We start from the raw sequence: 20,439 nt of genomic DNA, 5'->3' as shown, positions 1-20,439 counted from the left end.
TGTCATTTGGTGTTTTGGTTGTAAAGACAATTCTCCAATCAGAAAGGGAAGAAAAACACCTGTATTTGACTAAATGCAAGAGATTATGCATAGATAAAGGTAAAGGTAAAGCAATATCATGTGACATAAAAATATTTTAAAATAGTTGTTTCTTTCATTTAATCATTGTCGGCTTGTGGTGTGTTAAAGTGACCTCGGGAATAGTTCTGTTCTCTGATCAAGTCCAACACAAATATGTTTTGAAAATGTACACGCCCAAAATCTGTAGAAAACCAGAACATATTCACACGCTATTGTGATATATTAACACTGTCACATTATGCTACCTTATTGCATGTGAATTTGTATGTGTAACCACCATTTGCAGTTTTTAAAGTGGTCATGTTGGAATGAACTGGCACATCAACCAAACAAGAGGTACAAAAACCTTTGGATTGGGTTTAGAGTTCCTCCTTTCTCGCTGTCAGAAGCTTGTTCAAAAACACAAAGCGTGAGAATATCTTCCTCTGTATGTCCTTCATCAAGAGAGAAGTTTCCTCAATAAAAATGTAAAGTTTTCTGTATTTCTGTGAATATAGTGTATACGCACATCATCGTAGCATGTAGTGAATGCTCTTTTACAAGTTAAACTGTAGCTTTTGTTTGTTGTTTTGTGTGTGTGTTCAGTCTCTACCACTTAATTCTTTCAAAGGTCAACACATCACACAACTAACATCCCACCAGAATCAGAATCAGAAAAGTTTTAATGCCATTGTCAATAAACAGAATTTGCAAACACAAACTTGCTTTGGTGATACGGTGCAACATGGAAATATGTACAAGTCACAGTAAGAGGCAGATGTTTGAATTAAAAACAGATTTAAATACATTCTATATGTTTTAAGCAATGTGTTATTTGTGATATCCATAAGGTGTTTCATATTTCTATCAATCATGCACCTCAATCATATCAATGCATTCCCACATTCATGCAGAAATGAAACACCTCATGTAGAAACAAGCAATGCAGTCCTTAAACTGAGCGGCTCGGACGACATCTGAAACAGGTTTTGTACAGACGACTTGACGGTGCCCACCTCATGATCCGGAGACAAAGGCCAGATCTGAGCCCTTATTGGTTTAAATGTGAAGAAAGCCACAGACACGAGCAGTTGCCATGCTAACATCTGGCTCTGAGTTCTACGATGATATCATCCTGCAACCCTCAATTGAAGGACCACTAGAAACTAAAAGCTTCATTAAAACAACTATTAGGCTTTTTGTGCACATTCAATTGAGATTTACTCATCATAAAAGGACAAAAACAAGCTTATTTTTGTTCTGCTTTCAAGCATTGCTCAAACGGTTACAAAATGTCCACAAATTTACCTTTAATCACAAGCAATGTTCTTTGCAAATGTTTACAGATGTAGTGAAGAATCCAAAAGTGGATTTTAGTCTTTTGTTACTTCAAGAGGACAGGCCACAAGATGGCAGTAATTTGTATTAAAATAATTTAAAGTGATACATTTAAGCTGTGTGCATTCTTGTGAATTTATTTCAAATGTCAATGTGGTCGATGTTGCTCAGTCTGATCGTTTCTGTGTCTTCATCAACCTGTCTGTTTTTCCCAAACCACCAGCTGAATCTGCAGTTGTTCAGAGGAAACAAATAAATTACAACACAGGAGCACTGTTTATGGAAATGATAAACTTTGAAAACAAATAGAAGTATATAGGAAACCTACACACACGGACCAGTATTTGCTCTTTGGTTCCAACCACCCACTACACCATAAGCTGGGGGTGATCAGAACCTTACAACACAGAGCTCAAGGTGTGCCCACCAGCTCAGAGGGCAAGAAGAAAGAGGAAAAACATGTCCGAAATGCCCTCTCAGCCTGTGGTTACCCCGCTTGGGCTCTCAACAGAGTGAAGAGAACCAAGAAGCAGGACATAAGGGAAACTGAACAGAGAAGGAAGGGTGTTTCTATCCCTTATGTGTCTGGCCTGTCGGAAAAACTGCATAGAATTTTTAGACAACACGAAGTCCCTGTTTATTTTAAACCAGGAAACACTTTAAGACAAAAACTGGTTCACCCAAAGGACAAGTTGCCGACTCAAAAACAGAGCAATGTAGTTTATTCGATCCAATGCAGTGAAGAAAGTTGTAAAGAACGTTACATAGGTGAGACGAAACAGCCTCTACACAAGAGGCTTTATCAGCACAGAAGAAATACTAGTTCAGGACCACAGAGCGCCGTGCATCTCCATCTTGAAGCCTCTAATCACTCGTTTGAAGACGGTGAGGTGAAGGTTTTAAGCAGGGAGAAAAGATGGTTTGAAAGAGGAGTCAAGGAAGCTATTTTTGTTAAAAAAGAAAGACCTTCTTTAAACAGAAATGGAGGGCTTAGGTTTCATCTTCCTGTTATTTATAATGGGATTCTGAACCCCTGGAAAGGTAAAGGACATTCAGATGCTAATCAGGTACTCAGGGTGGTTGAGCCAGGGTCTCACAAAGACAAAGAAGTTTCTAATAGCCCATTAAGATTCTGAATAGGCTAGCTCGGTAGATACAAGGGGGAGTTTCTGTTGAAACAAACAACTCTTTCTACTTCAGGAAGGCTCCTCCCAATGGGCGGGTCTTACCACAGAACAGTATTAATATCGGAGTTCTCGACCTAAATTCTGTTATTGACAATGACTCTTGGATGAGAGTCGAAACGTCTACTTTTTCAAACTGAGTCCAGATGACTACAACTGAAGCTTTTTCTACTATCTCATGTTCTATTGTAAAAGATTTGTTGAACTCTGTTACATCTAGTGTTTTGAATGTTCTGGACGCCATTGCCCCTATGAAGGCTAAAATGGTTAAAAATAAGCAGAAGGCGCCATGGAGAAACAATGATTTGGTCAGGGCACAGAAAAGGGAGTGCAGAAATGGCTCAAGTCAAAGCTCCAGGTTCAAAAAGACCTTTAGTAAAAAGGTTGTACATGTACAAACTCATTTTATGTAAAACTAGGCAAGGATATTGCAAAGTCCACGAAAAGGTTGTTTACCAACAGCTAACAGACTTCCTCTTAATGTTGAACCTCTACATGCTGCCGTTAGGTCAGTTGATACGCAGCGAAAATGTGTCCTATCACAATTATGCAGACGACACTCAGATCTATGTTTCACTGTCGGCAGGTGAATATGGACCAGTGGATTCACTGTCACTGCATCCAACAGATCAGTGTGTGGATGCAAAACAACTTTCTCATTTGGCCCACAGAAACAAAGAGAAAGTGTTAGCGGTCACCTCCAGAGTCTCACTCTATAACCTACAAATCACAATAGAAATCTGAGGGTAATAATGGACTCAGACTTGAACTTTAACAGCCTCATCAAATCAATAACAACAACAGCTTTTTGTCATCCCAAAAACATTGTCAAAACCGAAGGTATAATGTCAAGCCAGATTTGGAGAGACTTATCCATGTGTTTGTTTCCAGTAGATTAGACTACTGTAACGGCCTGCTCACTGGCCTCTCCAAACGGTCCAGCTGCAGTACATCCAGAACGCTGCTGCTCGGGTCCTGACCAGAACCAGGAAGTAAGATCACATTAGTCCTGTTCTCAGGTCTCTGCACTGCCCCCTGTGGCTCAGAGAATAGACTTTAAAGCAGCTCTGCTTGTATACAAGTCTCTCCATGGCCTAGCACCAAAGTACATCTCGGACATGTTAACTCTGAGGACCTCAGGAACCGGCCCAGTCAGGACTAAACAGGGGGAATCTGTGTTTCAGTTTTATGCAGGTAAAATCTAGAAAAGTCAGACAAGCCTCTACTGTCTAAAACCAGGCTAAAACTATTTTGTTTAGCTGCGCATTCTATTTGCACTCTTCTCTTTGTCTTTAACAGTGATTTAAATGCATTTTTCCTGTTGTGTGAAGCACCTTGATATGCCTTGTGTAAGAATTGTGCTCTACAAATAAACTTGCCTTTTCTTATCCACATTTGAATCCAATTTTGATAATTTATACATAACATATATTGTACAATCAAATATGCCTTATCATTCCCAATGCTGACCTCTTTCTGTAGATGTGTAGTTGTATAAATTACATTTTATTTTTGGTAAGGTTGATCAAAGCATCATTCTATATAAAAATGGGCATACATTTTAAAAAGTCAACCACACGTGTTTTAGTAAAACTGGGCTTCAATGCTGCCTGGTGATCGAGCACATAATGCCAGGCTCCAAGTGCAGCCGGCCCAGTGTCGTGAGTTCCATTCCTGCTTTTCTCTCATCTCCCATTTCACACTGTGGGGAAAAAAATTGGGCTTCAACATTTGATAGCCAATCTAAGAAATATATTTTTCCAACAGTCTGTTATTATCCAACCATAAAGAAAAACATGCAAGAGGTTAAGGTTAAAGTGACACTATTAATAATGAGGAAATCAATTACATAATGTGTAATGATTGCAGACTAATCCATTCGAGTTTATGGACCAGGAAACAAAAACAGAGCCTTCTCACTAATCATTATCGACTGCTGTTTCCATCTCCACATAGGACCAGTGGCTTTGGTCAGGAGTTTAAGCTCCTCATCCATCAGCTCCACTTGTGTGATGCAGAAGGACCTGAGGGAAGGACACATGGGACCAGACTGACAAGAGCAATAATGAAAGAAGCACAGGACTTTACCACCACTGAGAAACAGAGAAGATATAAGGAATCTGAAGATCTAAAAGGAGCTGTTTAGGAAGAAAACACATTATCTTAGATCTCGGCTGATGCTAGATCAGTTGGGCCATCCATCCACAGACAAGTTCCAAGTTTTATTTTGAAGAGGACAGAAGGCAAATTACATCATATTTGTGTTTAATAAAAGCACTAATGAAAGACAGAAGGTACAGTATTCTTGCCGCGCATGGAAATACCAGAATGAAACCCTCTGCATAGGATTTAGTCACCAGTCCCACTTCGGCTTCTCAGGCCAGAATCAGACAGAGAAATGCAATCAGAATAGTTTACTTCATTGAGGTTACAAAAATGAACAAGGTAAATGATAAAACATAACAGGTAAACTAGTTGACCTCAAAGGAGCAGCAGACACAAGAAAGAATCAGGAGCTTCCAATTTAGCCACTGAAGCCTAGAGAGCTGTGACATACAGCAGCAGATAAAGTGCAGATTAGAAGTGTTTTAGTGACAGGACAGTGGTGCAGCGCCCCTCAGTTTCCAGTTCATTTATCATGCTCAGATTGCACTTACAGTACAGTGCGAGAGCAGCAGGAGGAGGCAAACCGCAAAGGATATAGATTACATACACACTCAAAGATTTCTAATAAAACCCACTCTAAAAGACAAAAGACAGTTTCCACATACGCACTACTTTAGTTATCCAAGAGAACAGAAGTCTGGACCAGTGACAGCTCTGGAAAAAACCCAAGAATCTGTTATAATTATGAAACGTCTGGCACATTGAAGAGAAAAGAGGTAAGGGCTTAGGTATGAAGAAAAATATATATACTCGGTACATCATTGAATACCAACGCATTAGTGCAAACGAATAGCCTACTGAATCCACCATTTTATACAACATTTGAAGAAATATGCAGCCAGATAAGTTCATTTGAGAAATTTAAATTAAAAAGTGCATCTACAAAATAAATGCAGCGATGATTAAGCCTGTAACATCAGGAATTTAAAATGTGATTAATTGCGGAAGACATACAGTATATACGGAAAATCACCAAAAAACTGGACTAAAATTAAAAATGCACTGTGTTGAAAACATGAGCTGCAATAATACAAAAAAGATAACTTTTTGCCCTTTTGGACAAACAAAGATGCTTTGTATAGCTGTATTTATTCACGCCCCACACCATTTTTCAGCTATTAAAAACATGCTGAACATCAACCACTGTTTACAATATTATTATTATGAAAGAGCCAAGCAATAATATTTAATAACACATAATAAGTTTTGTATCCGCTGAGTTTCACTAACAAACAAGTCAAATGTATTTCAACAACACTTTTAATACGAGTCTTCTCTTTAATACAGCTGCTGATGTGTTATTATCAGTCTGACTCATAGGTTTAAATCAACGCTGTGGCCTCCAATTTCCTCTCAATCGGAAATCCCTGTTATGTTTAAGAGGTCTGTACAGTTACTATGGCACCTACAGGATGATGTCAGAGACAAACCTTCTTATCAGCCTCCTCTTAAAATGTGACGTGTCTGTCAATCATTCCCTGGGAGTCATTTGATGTCAAAAATGTTGTAAGTAATGTTTGCTGCCGATGTTTTAAGCATAGACAATTTTCTTTCTCTCTCTCCATTACATTTCAGAGTAAAATGCTGTTTGTTATGCCGTTTAACTATACATTATGTGTCACTTTCTTGACTATCACATGGTCAGCTACACTTTTACTTGTGAGTTTGGATTTTTACAGACATTTTATTCACTTTATTTATTGGTAACTAACCCCCACACACACACAGAAACAACATTGCAGTGACTTACTTAACTATAACTATTGCATTACTTAGCTCTTTGTTTATCCTCATAAGCCATAAACCTCTCATATTGTTGTATTGACTCACTGAGGGCGTGTTCCCACTTACTGGAGGACTCGGTGCGCTTCAGGAGAAAATACAAAAATCCCCCCTCCCCTTGGTTTTCTTAGTTTAGGTTCCCTTTTTGTCAGAATATATTTTAGATTATTTTGTGTAGATTCAATCAAGTCCTATCAATTAAACCACTACTTTATTTGAACCAATTTTACATTTTGTTTTTGTTGTTTCCCCGTCAAAAAAAAACGGAATTGACCACCACTCACCAAACGGATTCATGCGTCTTGTAGAGGTTGGTTGGATGGAAAGTAAGAAATTGTGGCAGATTTATAAAACATTTTTAATTAAATCTAAAGTTGTGAGCAGCAACTTTGACTGAATACAAGAAGAACACTGGTAATTGGCAAGTCATTTGTTTCAGACATGTTTAGCAGCACGTCAATGCGTAGGGAGCGTTTAAAGTTGTCATTATTTGGTCCTAAATTGAGCATAATATTTTGCTGATGTGGACTTGCTTTGGTCTTGTTCAAGTCCTTATTTTGTTCTGACTTTGACTGTGGTGGTGAATGTGGAAGAGTGAGAGCACCCTTAGACCTCTGATTTCAAATTGACCAGATGTGCTGTTGCTTGGTACAAATCTGATTTCATAGCACATTCACATCTCCACAAACAAAACGTACTCGCTGGAAACACACTAGAGTTTGCTTTAATCGGATCGAGTGTGAACACGCCCTTCGACTTGATCTGCTCCAGCTGTAAAAAAAAGTAAATCTCCAGGTGGGGCTTATGTCTATGTCACAATGTGCGTTATGTGTTATTGTTCATTAATAAACATAATTTCAGTAATACAAGGTTTCCAAAATGAACTGTTCACTGAATCTGCTGTATCCACAAACTTTTCACCTTTTGATCATCCGTTTTAAAGGTTTATTGTTTATCTTCACTGTCCAGGCAGTGAGGTCAATGAGGAAAATCAACAATTAATAATAAAACATTTTTACACGTGGGTCTATATTTTGATTAGTAAGGACATCTGTTGAGCACGGTTACGTAGAATTACATTAAGTGAGTACCAAAACAACAGGCAACATATCAGCTCAGTCAAGGTATAAATAAGTAGAAAGTAAAGTACAAACTACAGCTTTAAACAAACAACAAATACCATTAACTATCACCAGTACAGTTACAGAGCCTGTTATACCCAAACTATTACTATCAGTGTAATCAGTGTGTGTCCAGCTAGATACTCGTTACCTATTTCAATACTCCAATGATGATTTAAAAAGAACAATATAGAATTTTCTGCACTGCCCGGAGGTCAAGTGGTCCAAGCAGCACAAGTGATTTTCAGTTCTAATAATACCGTAGTTGTTTCTTTTGACGCTAAAGTGGTATTACAACTGTTCTATTTGACATAGTTTAGACTTGTGGTGGTCAACTAATATAATCCCTGTTTTATGGGTCACTCCTAAAACTTCAGATCCAGGCTGTAATTGATTTACACAAGTTTTCTTTTGTATTTTCAATGTATGTTCTAGTTTTTGGAGCAGGAGTGTGTCAATACGCTTTCAATCTATTTTCAATCTATTTCATCTGAAAAAGTTAGTTGAATAAAGTTGTTGTGTCAATTAATCGGTCCATTGTCTCTTTTTTTTGTCAATAAATTATTTTATTAGGATTTTTATGCTCAACAGCAGAAAGGAGAAGGCATGATTTAGCTAAAGTTTTGGGGGCGTGTCAAGACACTTTAATCTTCTTTTGTACTCCAGAAGTCTATTCATTTTGAGCTTTTGCCAGTACCACGGACCAACATCCTCTTTTAATCGAGGAAATCGATCGATGTGCATGTCTAAAGTCGATCAAGAATTTCTTTAGTTCGCTACAGCCCTGTTATTGCCATTTTTTTATTTGAAGATTTCACCTCCAGTATCCACCGTCATTGTTGCAGGCTTCCTTGTGTAAAATTAACCCAATTAATTATATAGCTGCTTGTAAAGCTGTAACAGTTCCAGTCTGAGTTTAATCTCCTTAAATGCATATCCCTATATTGGCCCCGTGTTTCTGGACAAGTTCATTTGTCTCGTTAGCTTCGCGCTCTCACGTGTACGGCTGACTGACAGCACCTGGGACACATTACCTGCAGCAGTGGAGTCACCCATTGATCGGCAGTTCGCCCCGTGCTCGGCTCTGTCCCGGGCTGCGGGGCTTGTAAACGGCGGGGGTTAGATTTTATAACTAACACCTGCCCCGTTTAGGCCAGAGGTATACTGTTCAACAACTCCACAATTAGCCTGAAGAACCAGCCACTGCCTACACTACATTCTTAAGGCATAATTATATCACCACCAACATTCACGATCGTTTCTACCCCGGGAGGTGACGTAATTCAATGCACACACTTATATGTACATTGGCAATTAAATTCTTCCCTCTGCTTGATAATAACTATTTACCCAAAAATCCAAAATTTAAACCAAATCATATTTGACCATATTCAAATGAGAAGAGCACATAGTAGTGGGTGGAAGCTAAACCATTTCTCCACAATTCTGGAGTGACTAAATTAGATTTAACTAAATAATTAATGATTTAAATTAAAGAATTGGATCAGTATGAAAAACTGTATTAGTCCAATTCATTGCAGCCACCTGGCGAAAACATACAGGTAACAGGTACGTAGGTGTAGGTATGTCATGACAGATCACGAGTTAGCCCTTGTGCTTAACAGTTAAAAGGCACGACGGAGGCTAAGCAGCTATGTACCAACTAATGTCCAGGGAGTGGTTGTTCAAAAAACTTAACAGAAGTCAAAATTCTACTAAATGTTTTAATAATGTGGCTGTCTATAAAGTTTTAGAGACATAAAATTAAAGGTCTTGCGCTCATCACTTACCACTTAGCTGATCAGCCCAGAGCAAGCATTTAAACCTTTAATATGACCAGGGAGTTTTTATTTATTTATAGGAGATCTTCTACTGAAAGTGTTTTTCAGACTTCCTATAAGTGATCTGTTCTTCTGTATCTACCTCTGTATCTACCTGCGTTGCACCAATGAAATTTCCCCATGTGGGACAATAAAGGAATATCTTATCTATCTTATCTAACCAGGCAGCAGGGTATTGTGCTCAATTGGCAGCCACATTACCCAAACCAGACACAAGAGTTAAAATCCTCCAGTTAAGGTAGTCCTGGCCAAGCCTTCCTGGATGCAGAATGTGACACCGGCTGCCCCAGCTGCATTGAAGAAAGGGTCAAATGCAGAGGACAAACGTGGACCGTTTTACTGTCAGTCAGCCCCAGAGACGCTTTGGCTAATATAGCATCTTGAATATCCAAAAGCATTATAGAAAATAAAGGACAAACATAAATGTCATCAACTAAATTAAAAAAAAAAAAAAAATCCCTTTTCCTTCTCAGTGGGTGGGAAAGCAGAAAACACAGCTTAGGGCTATAGCTTCATAAAAATGATAGCTCACTGACAGAAGGCTTCAAACAGGAGAGATCTTAGCAACAGGCCCAAACATCTCACACAGGACTTCATCCCATTCATTCACAGCTCTGAGCGAATATCCTCTCGCTTAAGTTTCTTTAATCCGTCAAAGTTAGTGCTGATTGAGTGACCAGTGGCAAAGACAATGTAATACAGCCAACAGTAAGTGCGACGATTGTTTGACATGCACAGACTTTTACAGCGTCAGTGAAGGAGCCATGAGGGCCGAGCTCGTCACTTCACCAGCGTTTTGTGTTACTGATCTGACTCTGAGAAAACCGCAGTCTTTAAGGGCCTACTTAAGAAACAATGCCGTCATTATTGGACCGTGAGAGATGTTGAAATACACTAGACAGCATCTCGAGTCTGTTTGGTAAATAAGAGGTTGAGGGGTTAGCACAGAGCTGTTTCGACACCCAGGGGTCTCTGTGTGGAGTTTGGGTGTTTCGCCCCGTGTCTGGCTGGGTTTCCTTTGGGCACTCAGTTTTCCCCATCCACCCAAAACATGCAACAATCCTCCAGCTACGATCCTGAGCAAAAACTAGACTAAGATCTGGGGAAATATCCCTGGTTATTGAGGTGTGGCGCCCACTGCCCCTGACAGGTTTCCCCAGTGGCTTTGAAGGATGGGTCAAATGCAGAGGACAAATTTCCGTACAAAGATAATTATACCTTGACCTTAATACAGGGAAGCTTATGTAAACATGTTAATTCTAATGTAAATGTATACTTTAAAATCATGTTTGATAAAAAATACTTTTATCTTCATCTTAATCTGTTTTGTGATTTTAATGCAATTTTGATCCTGTTGTGTGAAGCACTTTGAATTACCCTGTGTACGAATTGCCTTATTTATTTGCCTTTCCAAATAAGTGACCAAATGTTGATTGGGATCTGATGGGAGCAGCACAAAAGATTAAAGAGAAGTGTCTGTCCTCTTTGTGCTTGATGAAGCTCAGTCAATCAAAACATTAAAACATTGAAAAAGTAAGAAAAGTGAGAAATAGTAAAATGACATGGTGCATTTTATTTAATGTCAGAATTACATTTGTCGGTGTTTCACGCGCCCTGTGACTGTGAGCTCTCAGGAGATTCCCGACGTGAACAACAGTGTCCCTTATCTACACAGCTTTACCTTTAATACCTTGCCTCTAACCCTGGTCTAAAAACACTCTCTACACAGATCACAGCATTCTATGTCAAAGCGAAAAGACATTTTGGAGTTATTTGGCAGCTGCTTAGGTCTTCTGTGATCTGGGTTGGCTGGAGTTGTTATCGGTGTTAGTCAAAACCACAACACTCACTTTGTCACTGTGAAAACCTGCAACTATGTTCCCGTAAATGTTATGAGCAGATGAGCGATGACGTCCTAAAGCGACACAGGAGACCAAAAAAGTCTTCCTTCTTTAACGTTGGGATGGAGAAACTGAAGGAGAAGCTTTCACAAAAATGATGAAAAACATGCATTACTTAACAAAAACAACTGTGCTGCAGAGAAGGCACTATATAACATTTTTATTATTACACAATTTTATGATTGCACCATGACTTAACAGTTAAATATTTAATTCACTTAGTCTAATAGTTTAACACTCCTCTAAAAAAGCTCAGCTTTGAGAAATAAAACTTTCTGAATGATAAAATGTTTTAATGTCACAAAAAAGGCAGATAAAAAGCACTTTCAATTTAGATTTACTTTTTAACAAGATGTTCTTTATTGAAATTACGCATCACACTTATTATATTTTAGTTCGTAGATTATATCGTGACCTGAATGATCACAACTGCTTATTAACCAAATCATCTTGACATCCCGAATTATGAAAAAACACACATTACTTGTATTTTCTAATGTAACAGATTCCCCCTCACGTGCTGCTTTTTCACCTGTGCCTTCGTTTGAAGCTGTTGTGTGGCCCAGACTGCCATGTTACAGAGTGAGCATGCGTTTATTGAATATAGAGCAATTTGTTTTTTGTTGCTCTTGATCTCTGGATAATCAAGTGGACGAGGTGAAGAGCTCAAACAACAACATCAAATGACAGAACCAGCTGCGACTGTCTCTGCACCTTGTAAACATTCTCACGTGGTCCACAGATTCTGTTTACCTGAAGCCCACAGGATTTGTAATGCACGTTCTCAGCCTTTTCCCCCTCTCCACTTTAAAGGTGCACGATGCGTAGAGAATGAAGTGGTGTCTGAGAAATGGGATGGTTTTTGGATTTGTCGTACACCTCACTGTTTGTGTTTGTTCTGACTTTGTTTATTGTAAACATTTAATCAATAATTCAATAATTTTAAAAAGGAACACAATGTAACCTTTCTGGTGGAGTGTATGCCACCTTGTCTCCATGGAGAAGTTGCCCCAGCGACATCGAAGGCTGGGTCAAATGCAGTGAATGAACATCCCTCTTTTAAGACTATAAGAGATTGTGTATACTGTATATTACCTTAAAATTATGCTAACAAACATACTTGGGCTTGCCTCTTCGCTGACCTGTAACACGGCATGCTGCTCATCTCCATGGAGATTGAGGTGGCAACTAACATTATCAGCATTCTAGTAGTCGACTAGTCTGCAATTATTTCTATTGAGACATTTTAAATACAATATTATCAAATAAAAGGTTGAAATATGGTGATCGATGTTTTCTATTGTTATGTGTACTATTAAACAAATATATAAATAATTAATTCATAATAGATCATAAATAGTTCATACATTTTGATATTTAAATTTAATTACGCCACTCTTTGTCATTAAAAAGGTTTTTCATATGTGTTTTAGAGTCTGTTTAGCCCAGAGAACGATTACGATATTTCATTGTCGACTTGTCACAATTCGATTAATCGTTGCAGCCCATGATACGTTTAATGCCAGACAGTGGAACATTCCAGGCAAAGCATCATGGAGACAAGCAGGTGGCAGACCCTCCTCAGAAATGTTACGTACTGCACTTTTAATGATACTCCAAAACAAACATAATTTGTACATTGCAAACAATAAAGAGCAGTTAGTCCTACACTGAATCGTTAATTTAAATGCGCCGAGAAAAACAAAACGTATTCTTGGAAAATCTTTAATAAATGCTGACTTTGTTGTACATGGCATATGGAAAACATTATTGAACTAATGCACTGCGCTCATTCCCAAGTCTCAAACATTTGATTTCATCCCATTTACTGTCAAACGTTACAAACTACACCTTCTATTGATTTCCTGTTATTACGTAGATTTTATTGTGCTGTTTTTCAATACGTCATGCGTCTTTTACAATTAACGTGATGCTCAGCAGAGGTTTTCTTCGGAGACAAGCCGAAGTTGGACAAAGAAAATGACATAAGAGAAAGAGAGTGGTAACATTTTCACAGACTGTAATTTTAATCTGTTCCAATTGTTCCTATGTGGAAACAGTAGAAAGCACTAATGTCTCCAGTTTTGACGTAATAATTAGAAGGCAATATTATGGACTATGGATATTAGGGCTAATGTCGGTATTGAGGAACTCAGGGGATGTTTTCATTCATCTGTATTGTTAGTCGTTTTTCTGCAGATTTAGTTTTACTTTCAAAAGGAAATAGATATGGCTGTATGTTTTCACAATGATCAAAATAGTACCACCAACAAACCAAAAAAGTATATCAGAGAAACAACTTGGATATCTTGGATTTGACAATTCTTACCCAGCCAGTGTAATACAAAGTTATTATATTTTGGCCTGAGGTTTGTGCCATGACTTTCAAAAGCATGTCAGGAAGAAGTATGTGAAAATACTAAAAGGTAGATGAGAACATGTTTTGTATCAAAATGTTGATTTGAAAACATGTTTAATTTTGTACATCTTTGTGGCTATACTTTGTAGTTTTGGTTTGGCGTTTGTACCAATGTAACAGGGACCAGTGTGAGGGCATTGGACTGCGGCTGCTGCTATGTTCAGTTTGAATGAGCTCATGTTTTCACTTCTGTGAGTGTGAGAGTGCAGGGTACAGTGCATGGCGTATGGTCAGCTGCTGGCGCGAGCGCACTGCCTGACTGATGGGTAACAGAGGCGCTGGCACAGGGCTCCACAGCTGCTCCCAGAGGAACATCTGACTCTCTACATGTAAGCTCCACATTACAGCACAGACTTCTGCATGTTTTAAAGCAGTATACCTGTGGCGTGCGGTCAGGTCAATCAAGGCAATCAGTGATTGGCCAATAAAATCTAAAATTACTGTGTGTCACAACTATATATGAATTGGTCTAAAATATATCCAAATAAGCCAGTTTCCCCCCTCACTTCAGCTGCAGAAGCTTGGCTGAACGCACGGTGTCTCTACAGGCCACTGGGCAGTACTGCGCGGGACGCATGGTTCTTATTTTGCCTCAGCAGATCAGTCTGTGACCGTGTTCAGAGGCCCGTTCAAGCGCTAACATGAGCTTTTAGGACCAGAGCAGAAAGCAGCTTCTTTTAAACGTCTCGCATGCGCTCTGAGGACAAACTCAAACCACCCTGAATAAACCTGTCTGGGAATCTTGAATGTTTGCAGGTTTTGCCCAAATGTACAGGGAAGTGAAGCAACAGCAGCTCAAAGTTTCAATAAACTGACTTAAAATCTTTATTTTAGAGACAAGTCTTTGTTTGTTGCTCAGGCTCGGCTCACGGTTGTAATGATTAGACGTTAGTTCGAAACAGTGACAGTTGTGCTGCCTGGTGGTTGAGTGGTTAAAGTGGCAACACTCTTGCCAGGCTCCACGTGCAGCCGGCCACAGTGTCATGAGGCTGAGCTGTCTTGTCCAATAAAGCTTACAAGCCAAAAAGTCCTTACAAAAATAAATAGAAACAGTCAATAACAACACAGAGTTGTTGAAGTCATGATATTTAATCCAATCAGTATCTGTTTGAGGTATGGATGTTTAGCACAGGAGGAAAGGCCTTTGCCCTTCACGTGTGAGGCTGGAGTTCAATGCCCCACTTTGAATATTAGATTTATTATTTCAATTTTGTGTTATCCACTAAGTATTGAACACCCCATGTTTGCCAATCCATAAAAGTCCCCGCACACTACTGCAGTATACATACTGTATAACTGGCCAGTCAAGACTGCATACTGCAATACTTTACAAAGATGTATAGCTTTGAACCGTCTCCATGATTTCCGATGGGCATGATTGACAGGTGGATTTTCCAATCAAAAATACAAAAAACATTGTAATACTGTATATTGTTCTGAATGTTATGAGGCTTTTCTGGCATGAAGTCTGTATTTGAAACAATAAATAATGCAGAAAATCTGTTATGTTATAGACTGAGAAGAGTCACAGAAACGTTCACCAAATAAAGTAAGAGTACTGTAAAATATACGACTCAAGATTAATAACTACACCATTAAATGAGTAAATGTAACTATACACCTCGGCTTTTAAGTTTGTTTTTATAGTCATGAAAGTCTGGTTTAAAAAAAAAAGACTTATTACCCTTTAACCGGAAGTTTTTTGGTCTACACTAAATACTGCTGTAGTTGTAGTGCCCTTGAGCACGACACTTCACATACTTCTGTTGTGTGTTGAGAGGCCAGATTGGCACGTTCTCACTCGGGGTGGGTGTGGCCTGAAGTAGAAGTGCTTCATAGCCATATCTGTGGTGTTTTTGTTTACATCCTCAAATATGTAGAGTTGTACGGAGTGGAAGAAAAACATGTTCTTATATGGCAAATCATTCAAAGCAATAAAAAGGCAAAGGCAGTTCTACTTATGTAATGTAAACTAATTTCGTACGAACACGCTCAGAATAAACAGTTTAGACTTAACATTTGTAACGCTTCTCCTGGCTACACAGCACTGTATCAAAGACATTCTGTTATTCATTTACATTTGGCAAGTTTCTATTTCCTTTTGGAGAACCAGATGTACATGTTTGACTTCAGAACAACCAATAAACTTATATTATAGAACAAATATACAGTTTGCCTCAGAGCGAGTGGGAGCGTTTCATACCTTTTTTGTGTGAACTTGAGTTTACTGCACAAATACTTGTCCAAAATGTCCCTGGTATAATCTACAGCCAAAGGAACCGAGATTTAGTGTTTGAATGTCATAAGGAACATTTGGACTGCTTTGTATCAGCAGATTTATCGTCATAATACTGATGCTTAAACTCTGATTAAAACAAATACTAAATAAGTTTTCATTTCAGAACTGCTCATCTTTAATTAATAGGTGCCATAAAAGTCTGTTATTGTCACATAATCTGACAATTACTTTCATAGATAAAAACAGGAGGATTTTGTGACCATCGTGACAATAGTTGGGGTATTTTGTTTTGCTGCTGCTCTGAGTGTTTCTTCAGAATATTTATGCACTACTCACTTTTTGTTTTTACTACCAACAATCAGAAATGCACAGAGGTTCAAGCAGAGGCTGTGATTTGATACTTCCAGCAGATGCAGCCATTCTTGTCTGTCCCACATTGAGGCATTTGGAAGCTGCAGCTGTCCAGCCCATAATCAGGCCGGGGAGACATTGAAGCAGCACAATGCAACTCCACTATAATCCTCCAGGACCCTTTTCAGCAAATCTATGACATAAACATGTTGTCTTGAAGAATTCTCAGCATTTTCCTGTAAATTAACTGAAGTAATAATAACATATGTTTAACTAATTGTCTGTTTGTATGCATGATTTTTTTCTTTTTAATTTTTTGATATGAACCTCTGGAGTTTGAAATAAAGACTAATTGAATATTAGGGCCTGGTCGATACATCGATTAATGCCCTAATATGTAGAGCAGATCCATTTCTCTGTGCTGTAGTTTGGTCGTGTGTCTGAGATGCTGTAGTGCAGCTGTTTGTGTGCGCTCTAACCCTTCATGGCTCTGACTGAGGCAGCGCTGGATTCAAATACTCGGAACTCAGCTATTAAATCAAGGGTAAAAGTTAACGTCCATACAGATCACACCAGTGACCACATAGGACTTGTTTTTATCAAAGTGTCAGGGTGGAGAAGAGCTAACGTTAGCACACACATACTGCTACTGCTACTGTCAAAAACATCATACTGGATTATACTCTCCACGGACAATCGTTTGAAGTCAGGATTAAAAGAAACCATATTTATACTATTGCTACACTAAAAGTCTAACCCAAAGAAGGATAAATTAGACATAGGGTATAAATGAAGAGGAGTCAATGTAAGCCGTTTGAGAACCAATGTCTTGGTAAGATTTAGGTTTTATTGAATTGGATGGATGGATTTATTGAAGATTGATTTAGTGGGAGAAAACAGTATATGCTAATCCTGAATTGTGTCAATCATAACATCAGAAAAAAGATAAAACAGCCACATAATAGGCCTAAGCAAAAACATCAAAATACAAGGAGACACTGATAATAAAACAATCAAAGAGCTTGAGTTACAAAAGACATTTTATGTTTCTTGGTCATGCTCTTGTTTACTAAAACTCCGGTTTAGAGCCTGTAGAGCTGCTGGTACTCGGAGGGTGAAATATTTTCTTAGGTGGTACTTGGTGTGAAAAGTTTGAGAACCACTGCATTAGATGACACCTGGGTTATGAAGGCATGCAGAGGAGAGGAACTGTCCTCCAGGATCTAAACCAGACTAGAACCAGGACGTACGACCACATTAGTCCTGTTCTCAGGTCTCTGCACTGGCCCCTGTGGCTCAGAGAATATACTTTAAAGCAGCTTTGCTTGTGTACAAGTCTCTCCTTAGCCTCGGGGAGTGATTAAAATAAAGCAAAAAAACACTTTGCGGTGGTAAAGGCCTGTGGTGTTCTTTGTTGAAAACAACAGGGGACTGAAGAACTTTAATTTTCTAATAATTGGGTGGCACAGCAGTTAGTGCTCTTAGATTTCGATTCGATGACGGGAGTGGAGTTTGCATGTTCTCCCCGTGTCTGTGTAGGTTTCCTTCAGGAGCTCCAGTCTACTCTACTAAAACATGTCCAATAGGCTCCCCTGAAAATGAGATTTCTCAGTCAGACTATCCTTAAATGAAGGTCAATAAAGTGGTTAGCAGGTGGGGTCTTTAAATCTTCAATAAGTGTCTGTGTAGGTCTCCTCCTTCTCAGTCCTAAACCTAGCTTCAGATCAGGAGAAGGGGGGCCAGGCGATCACCCACTGCCACTGCAGGTTTTCTTGGCAGCATTGAAGGATATGTCTAATACAGAGGACGAATTTACCTACAGGAGCTATGGAACTATTGAGTATACCTCATACCTGATATTTCAATTCGATTTAGTTAAACGTTATATAAGTACGCAGTGGAATGAAACTGAGATTATGAGGCATTTTCAACATTTCCTGATCAGACCATTAGCCCGTTACAGAAGTGAGGCCAGATATTTGACAGAGAACACGTGAGATGCATGTGATGTGTCGGGGCTTGCGCGTGTGTTCCAACATTGTTCGACTTGACTTCAGGCTCAATCCAATGCCGTGTACACCAAAGACTCATTTTTTACTGCCTGTAAGAACAAAACTGTGTCTTTTCATTGAAGAATTTGCAGCCTCACTTAGCCATGCCTGCGGAGACACAGTAATTAATGACATAAAGGATGACAGGAGCGTGTCATTTTTCTTTCTCCTATGGATTCCTCAACACCTCAACCTACACAGTGTTTACACTGATGACAACACAGTATTTCTACGGAAATTCCAGTTAATATTTGGATTTGGATGAAAGTCTTACCCAACACAGGAATGAATCCAACCACAATCTCACGAATCATTACATTTAGGCCTATTTCATTATGTTGTGTTCATGTCTAAAAAGAGAATTTTTTTTTTTTTTTTAATTGTTATGGCAAAAGTTAAAAGGTGAGGGGAAAAAAAAAGCTAATTTTGGTTCCTTGATGTTTAAAAGCTGTTATCCTTGGATACCCTTGGACACTCCGATGAGTTAAATAAATGGAAAACCTTTCTTGTCTTTAGTTTTCTTTAAAAAAATGGCTTCTTTCTAAAGCTTGACAAATGTGAATTGGAAATCCAACAAAGTTAAAGTCTAAAACTTTAAATCAATGATGAATACTTGCACTCAACATGAATGCCAATGTTTTTCATTTTGACCATTTATGTAACAGCAGTTGAAAAAGTTAAAAATCATATTTTACACAAACCTACAGCCTACATTTAAAATGCAGAAGTGAAAGCGAGTATTGACTCAGTTAAATCCCTGGACTTGGATGAAGTTGGAGAGGAATGTGCAAACACAGGACTGAAGGGCCGAGATCACTGTTTCCGTGAGGTGTACCTGGTCGTCATGGTTACCTTTATGGGGGTGCGCTGGGCCGAGAGGGGGGGCTCAGTCCGCTGACAGACACAGTCTCAAACAGGACAGGGACATCAAGTGGAAGTTAGTACATAACAGAGCGAGGGACAAGCGCTCACCTGCCCCGTCTCCAAAGATTCTCACTGACACTAGAGCGAGTCAAACTAGAGAAACTGTTCTGCTCATTCACTCTCACTTTCTAACCAATACAAAGAGTGGATTTACACAGAAAAAGTAACTAGCTGAGTAAATGCAAGAAGGTATGCATCTGAAATATCTAAATTAGCGATGGCGTTTCATTTCCATGATGGCAGATTGGCCAAATGGCATTTAATCGGCCAAAGTAATATTTAATTATCTTATTTCAACTCAAAACAACTGGTCTAGAGTTACCAGGCAGCCAATTCAAAGCAACAATATATTATGGCACTTGAAAAGCCTCATTAGGCTCTCTGTAATTGAAGTTGACTTGCCATATTAAATAAACACATAAAGAATGGAGTGCTTTGGCCGCTGTCTTCATGAAGCTGGGACTTTTCTGTCATCAGAAACTTGGTATTGATAAAGTGAAGTTGTGTTTCCTGATATGGCATGTTGTAACACATGCAGAGCCACCTGAAGGCCTTGGGCCCGGGACTTCCGGGTCAAAGGTCATTTGTTTAAAGCTCACCTGGATGCTAAAGTCTACATTAAATGCAAATTAGCGGATATAGACCGACTTGGTGTGGAATACATTCAATTAAGAAACTAAACTCAACCAAAAACCCAAATTTCTATAAAACATCATGCTGCTATTTTGTTTTTGTCTCCATTCCTTTAATAGTTTTCTGATTGAAAGACAAATGCCTGGAAGCCTTCAAGATTTCTGCTACTGGCTAAACTTCCCAATAGTAATGCGGCCCAATTAAACAGTACAGATATCCACTTCCACCTCAATGACTTGCTTAATGATTAAGTACAGCATTTACTCTTTTCAGAGGTATTTGGAGAGCATTCCCAACTTCAGAGTAACTATGACTAAGTAGACAAGTATTATGGTGATATTGAAGGGTCAGCTGAGCACAAGGAGCTAAGATAAATGTCCTGGATGTTGCATAAACACATGGCCTCCTGCAGTTTGCCTGCGGGACTGA

This window comes from Eucyclogobius newberryi, unplaced genomic scaffold (genome assembly GCF_026437365.1).
Source record: "Eucyclogobius newberryi isolate DKJ021-1_F unplaced genomic scaffold, fEucNew1.0.hap1 SCAF_10, whole genome shotgun sequence".
Lineage (NCBI taxonomy): Eukaryota > Metazoa > Chordata > Actinopteri > Gobiiformes > Gobiidae > Eucyclogobius > Eucyclogobius newberryi.
Note: the sequence above shows the minus strand (reverse complement) of the source record.